Source organism: Eriocheir sinensis, unplaced genomic scaffold (assembly GCF_024679095.1).
Source record: "Eriocheir sinensis breed Jianghai 21 unplaced genomic scaffold, ASM2467909v1 Scaffold289, whole genome shotgun sequence".
NCBI lineage: Eukaryota > Metazoa > Arthropoda > Malacostraca > Decapoda > Varunidae > Eriocheir > Eriocheir sinensis.
Window position 1 is genome coordinate 391,004 of NW_026111597.1, and position 7,378 is coordinate 398,381.

A 7,378-nucleotide genomic window follows, 5' to 3' on the forward strand; every position below is an offset into this window, starting at 1 on the left:
GAATGATCGAATTTCTAGAAGAAAATTATCTAAGCCAAATGGTTTCTGAGCCAACTCGACAAAATAATATACACGACCTTGTTATAACGACCCAAGATAACCTTGTCAGTAGTGTCACGGTAGGAGAACACCTCGGTTCTTGCGATCATAAATTAGTGCGCGTCGACATTAAAGCTCAATCATCAGTGACTGAAAATAAAGTAAAGGTGCCCAATTTCAAAAGAGCTAACTTCGTAGAAATCCGACAAAAACTAACAGAAATACAACTATCAGATGACGGCAACGTAGAAGAGGCCTGGCTAAGCCTTAAAAATCACTTACTCACTCAGCAGAACACATTCGTCCCCTTGTGCGAGAAGCGAATTAACATTAATAAAAACCCACCGTGGTTTAATAGCGAAATTAAACAATCAGTCAATGAGAGAAAGTTGTTTTACAGGTTAAAGAAAGAACAAAGCACGCCCGAGAACATTAGACTTTATAATGATGCCAGGCGACGAGTAAAAAGACTAGTAGGTCAGGCAAAGCGTAGATATGAAGAAAACATTGCAGCCAACTGTAAAAATAACCCGAAATCTTTCTTCAGTTACATAAGCAACAGAAAGGCGATCAAAAGTGGTATTGGACCTTTAACAAACAGCGACGGTGCACTAGTGACTGACAGCCAACACATTGCAAACCTATTAAACAATTACTTTTTTTCGGTGTTTAATACTAACAGTCTTCCTCTCGCTACCACCAACACCAGTACTATTGTAAATCTCGAGCATGCATTGCCTAATTTTGAAATAACAACCGATGAAGTCCTTAAAGCTCTCCATTCACTTAAAACAAATAAAAGTCCTGGACCTGACAAAGTATATCCAACTCTGCTGAAAGAAACGAAGAGCGAAATACTCTCCTCCCTCACAACCGTATTCAATATGTCCTTGCGACAAGGCATCGTCCCTTCAGATTGGAAAAAGGCTAACGTGACACCGATTTTCAAGAAAGGAGACAAAAAAGTACCAGGTAATTACAGGCCCATTAGTCTAACTTCGGTTGTAGGTAAGCTACTTGAGGGCATAATTAGAGACAAAATTGTGAGTTACCTTGAAAGCCACTCATTGATTGGGGACTCACAACATGGCTTCCGAAACAAAAGATCCTGCCTATCAAACCTATTAACCTTTTATAACGACCTCTTCACTGTTTATGACGTAACCAAATCACTGGACGTAGTCTATCTTGATTTCCAGAAAGCGTTTGATAAAGTCCCGCATCATAAATTACTTTACAAATTAAAACAAATAGGTAGTGACGGTCAAGTAAACCAATGGATCGCGAATTGGTTGAGCAACAGACAACAAAGGGTAGTGATTGACGGATTTAACTCAGAGTGGGCGCCTGTCACTAGTGGCGTCCCTCAGGGCTCGGTCCTTGGCCCAGTGCTCTTCATTATTTACATCAACGAAATGGATGTTGGACTCAATAACCGCATTAGTAAATTTGCAGACGACACAAAGATTGGTAACTCGGTTCTCACTGACGAAGACAGGCAAAGCCTCCAAGAGGATTTGCACAAAATTTCAGCTTGGTCGGATAGATGGGAGATGCCCTTTAACGTAGACAAGTGCCAGGTCCTTCAAGTTGGAACGAGGAATAAGAAGTTCGAATACGAAATGCGCGGCGTTAAACTCAAAAGCGTTCAATGCGTCAAAGACTTGGGGGTCAAAATCGCGTCAAACCTCAAATTCTCACAGCAATGCATCGATGCAGCAAATAAAGCGAACAGAATGTTGGGCTTCATTAAAAGAAACTTTGTATTCAAGAATAAAGATGTAATACTCCCGCTCTACAACAGTTTAGTCAGACCCCACTTGGAATATGCGGTACAGTTTTGGTCCCCCCACCATGCAAAGGATATTGCTAAATTAGAAGGTGTTCAGCGTCGGGCAACGAAAATGATCCCTTCCTTGCGCAACAAATCCTACGAAGAAAGGCTTTCTACCCTTAACATGTTCTCTCTTGAGAAACGTCGCCTCCGAGGAAAACTGATCGAATGTTTTAAAATACTTAATGGTTTCACGAATGTAGACAGATCAACATTGTTTATGATCGATGACACTTTGCGCACGAGGAACAATGGCGTAAAACTCAGATGTAGACAAGTAAATTCAGACTGCACAAAATTTTTCTTCACCAACGTTGTAGTGCGAGAATGGAATAAGCTTCCACCGTCAGTGGTCCAGTGTAACACGATTGACTCCTTCAAAAATAAGCTCGACCGTCACTTCCTTCAACTTAATATCAACTAGAGTAGAAATGCAACGTTTTGGAGTCTTCTGATTAATGTAAAATCACTTAGGTTTAAGGTCAGACCACCAAGTCTGGACCATGGGGTCTGTGTGGTCTGATTTTTTATGTAAATCTATGTAAATCTTCAACTCTGCCCTGTCCAGCCTGGTGCTCTCCAAAACCCTTTCCTTCGTTAACTTAATTGCCTCGTATCTCTCGAATTTTTGTTTTCTCCTACGACCACTCTAGTTGTATCCTGCCAAGGCTTATCCATATACAGTTATTCTTATCAAACTATCTCAACCCACAAACGTGTCCACTGAATTGTTGCATACTAATCCTCCGACGTCTCAGATCCACTTTCACAATCCCCAGACAATAAGGTAGACCATGTATCCTTTTTTTTTCAACAACAAAGGAGATGGCTCAAGGGCAACAAAAAGAGTGTAGCAAAGAAGCCTACTCACCGCTCCCACAACAGACAAAGGTATAGAGTGGCCAAAAGAGAGGTCAGTTTCGGGTGGAGAGGTGTCTTGATAAACTCTTCTTGAAAGAGGTTCATAGGCAGGGGGATATACAGATGAAGAAAGACTGTTCCAGACTTTACCAGTGTAAGGGATGAAAGAGTGAAGATTCTGGTTAACTCTTGCGTGCAGAAGGAATTTGGACAGTATAGGGATGAGCTAGAGTAGAAAGTCGAGTGAAGCGGGGACGCGTGATGTGTTGAGTAATGCAGTTAGCAAGTTCAGAAGAGCAGTCAGCATGAAAATATTGATAGAAGATAGAAATAGAGGCAACATGGCGGCGGAATTTAAGAGGTAGAAGACTATCGGTAAGAGGAAGGGAGATGATGAGACGAAGAGCCGTTAACTCAACTCTGTCCAAGAGAGCTGTGTGAGTGGAGCCCCCATACACTTGAGATGCATACTCCATGCGAGGGCGGACAAGCCCCTGTATATGGACAGTAAGAATTAAGGACAGACCGAGGATTTTTGGTGTAGGAGAAGGTGACAGCTGAGTGTTGTCGAAGAATAGGGGATAGGTGTTTGGAAGATTGTGTCGAGTTGATAGGTGAAGAAATTTTGAGGCGTTGAAGAACACCAGGTTCTTCTTGCCCCAATCAGAAATGATAGTAAGGTCTGAGGTTAAGGGTTCAGCAGCCTCCAACCTGGAATCATATAGTTCCTGTTGGGTTGGTCTTCTATCAAAAGAAATTGAGTAATGCAGAGTAGAGTCATCGGCGTAAGAATGGATAGGATAGTTCGTTTAGGAAAGGTCATCAATGAACAACAGAAAGAGAGTGGGAGATAGGACAGAGACTTGAGGGACTGTTGACAGGTTTAGGGGAAGACCAGTGACCGCCTACTACAGCAATGATAGATCACTCAGAGAAAAAAAATTGAGATAGAAACCGTAGGAGGGTAGTTTGAGAAGCAAAGATTTGTGCTTTTAATATAATAAACAAATATATATGCGAGGGAGACGTCTGGGGCGGTATACACAAACGTTCTTAGCATCGCTAAGTGCACTTAACGGCAAAGAATCGTTAAGTTTTCTACTTAAAATGGCGCTGGGCCGCTTAGCGCTGAAGCTGGAGCACTTAGCGGGCGGAAAATTTAAGGCGGGGAAGGGGCTCCCTTAGCACCGTTAAAAATGCATAAGTATTGCAACATGGTGGATTACAGCGGGATGAAAGGCATCACCTCCTAATATATCTGCCTCGTCTAGACGAATTGGAGGCGTGTAATGATTTGAAACTCATCCTGAAATATCTGTGGACTGTGCTGACCGTGCTGAGATGAGTGGTTCGGCGAGGCGGACCTTGGAAACACCTACATGGCCATCACGACTGAAGTGGTGTTCGCCGACAGGTAAAATGCAGGTGCAACCTTCACAGGCTGACAGAGATTGAGTGATAACAGACACTGGAGACCCTCCAAGCGATGGCTGGTGACCGCCTGCCACCATCCACAGGCTGTCACACAAGGAGCCCTGGGAGTAACCTTGCTGGAAGCCCCGCGGGCCGCAGTGTGTGGCTGGCGTTATACAGCCCCCAGCCATCGCCTGGAGGGCATCCAGTGTCTGTTATCACTCACCTTAGGTAGTCTGTGAAGGTCCAGTCATCACTGGCGCACGTGTATCTTACCTGTGATCAACACCGGCAGCCACAGACTCCTGCCCAAGGAACGAACACAGGTGAGCCAATATTTTACCTCGCCAGACTTATCCTTTACAATATTCAACTCTTTAAACCTAACACACCTGTTAATCTTGTGACTGACTTCAACAAACGTTTCCCACCAATCTTACCAAACCCTAAACAATACCTATTTGGGTCACTAGTGTCTGTTATTTAATTTTTACTTGACTAACCTCCCAGCAGTGATAAACCAAACCTAACCTGGGTAAATTTATCATTGACATATAGTTATTTCAACTTAATCTGTTATTTAAGATAGCCAGTTTTAACCAAATCAACAATTATTTAGAAAAGTTGATATTTTTAACCTAACTTAAATGTCAGAATGTCCTAACAAAATTACCTTCCTTTGCTTATTTTTAGTAACCAAACCAAATCAATTTGACGTACCGGTAGCTCTTAAACCGAACTTGCTCTAGTACTCAAGCTTGCATCACTTATGACTTTTTTCCTTTAATCCTAAATCAACTTGTTTAGAAACCTTGCTCTGACATACCTAACTTAATATAAGTTCACCTCTCCTAACTCAGATAAATTTCCGATTTGTGTTACTGACTATTTTTTAAACAAACATTTTGATTTTGGACGTAAATTTTTTACCAAACTAACTATCATTCAGAATGTTGCCTTATTTTAACTTAACAAAAAATTATAAACGTCACCTAACCTCATTGATCCTACTTAACGAACGGTAGCTATCCTTTCTGTAAAATACCTCCCAGGAATCCCTGGGTGTTGCAAAATGATACTAATACCCATGCTAGCTAGCATTGTAGTATTGTTTAATTTGTTTTGGTCATGTCTTTTTTTTCACATTTGAAATTAATTAGTTCACAGTATATTATGGCTTTTGTTATTTGCAGCTTCCTTTCTTATGAAGATTTAAAAGTGAATTTTATGATTATTCTTAGTCTTACTCCCAAATAGCTATTAAAGTCAATCAACAATGCTAAAATCTTTTTGAACAAAAAAAATTGCAAATTGGTCCATGAGTCAAGAGTTTTGACTTCTGGACAAGTATAGATATAGATATAGGGCAGGTGCCAAAGCATTTCTAATTGTAATGTATCTATTTGCAGTGATCGTGATGACATTGACAACAACGAGCAAGTCCTCCTAGACCTAGAGTGACCTCAAGCTGGTATTCGCCACATAACATTATTGTTTAATCATTTAGTTTTTGTCATCCAGCATCAAGCAATCATTCCCATGCAAGAATATAATGCACAATATAAGCAACTTCAATTGCTAGAAAATAAGACAATGTTGCCAGCCCATATAGTGTGCACTGTGCAGTAAATAACTCATCTAGATAATGCCTGTTATTTTATCACATACTTATGTCGATGCAATGTCTTTTAGTTCTTGCTTCGGGTATATTAATTACTAATCCATTCTTATTTCTCCGACGGCCATTTCCTGTGTCGATACGTCAATCAGTTCAGTACTTTTATTTTCTTAGCTTGTGTTTTGCAATTCTTTGCCAATTAAATCACTGGACACATCTTAATAAATATCACAGATTTAATTATCATATATCAGTCCCATAAGTTTATTTCAGATGCTCTTAAAACAACATCTGTCCATTCATAGTCCAACTTAACCTGGTAGCAGCAACAGGCCAAATTTGTGGCTTTACCCTGTACCAGCGATGGGCCACATTTTTGCCATGATATAAACCCCCAAAAATAGATGATGCATAAACTGATCACAAATGTGTTGATATATATTATGAAATGGTTTGCGTGAGTGATGATTTTTTCTCATTTTTCTCGCTCGGAGGGACCTTTAAGAAACATGATCCCTGCAGCTACCAGGTTAACCTCTTTTAGTATAGTACACTAATCAAGAAAAACATCCCAATTAATATATATATATATATATATATATATATATATATATATATATATATATATATATATATATATATATATATATATATATATATATATATATATATATATATATATATATATATATATATATATATATATATATATATATATATATATATATATATATATATATATATATGTTGTTTATTTGAACTTGTACTCATATTTCAGGGCCAAACATGATGTGGAAGAAGAAATCAGTTGTCTCCATCAGTCGGGTTTGTGCCATGGCAGCTTTCTCCAGCTGTCCGGCAGAGGTCCAGTCCATGCCATGGAGAAATTCAGCCCCCAACAATGAGATGGCATGCCAGAGATGGATCCGCAGCTTCTCCTCCAATCAATCAATCCTTGCAATGCCTTTTCTCTTTTCTCTCCTTCTGTACCACCATGCTTACACATAACTGATCCAAGGTACTGAAACTCATTACCCTCCTCCATTTCTTCACCATTCAAAATTATTTGGCATTCTTTTTCACATTCAATGCCCACTCTATATGGGCATACAAACTCTACAACCTCCCTTCTACTCCGCTCACAAACCATCACTTTACTTTTGTTGACATTTACTTTCAACTTTCTCCTTTTACATACACTATCAAAAACACTGACCAAATTTTGTAAGTCACTTTCATTTTCTGCATTGAGCACCGGTCATCAGCATACATTTTTACTTCAATTTCCCCAACTTTGCCCTTCATTTCTCATAACACCATCCATATAAATATTGAACAACCACGATGACATGACACACCCCTTCCTTAGCCCACTTTCATCTCAAAATGTTCACTTGTTTCTCCAGTAATTTTGACACATGCAGATGCATCCTCATAGAAAGACTTTATTGCATAAAGCAGTTTTCCTCCCACACCATATATCTTTAAGACGTCCCACAATGCCAGCCAATCGACTCTGTCATAAACTTTCTTTAGAATAACTAGATCCATGAAGGCAGCATAGTATTTTTTCCTTTTGCTAATATTTTTTCTAATAAAACACCATCCTGAAG

General features: G+C 39.7%; 1 long non-coding RNA gene across 1 annotated transcript; it reads left to right on the forward strand.

Annotated features, from left to right (window-relative positions):
• The first annotated feature begins 3,769 nt into the window (after window positions 1-3,769).
• LOC126991478 (uncharacterized) lies at window positions 3,770-7,019 on the forward strand. Its single transcript, XR_007745542.1, has 3 exons — window positions 3,770-4,473; window positions 5,557-5,618; window positions 6,544-7,019. It is a non-coding gene; the product is annotated as an uncharacterized LOC126991478 (long non-coding RNA).
• Window positions 7,020-7,378: the final 359 nt, after the last annotated feature.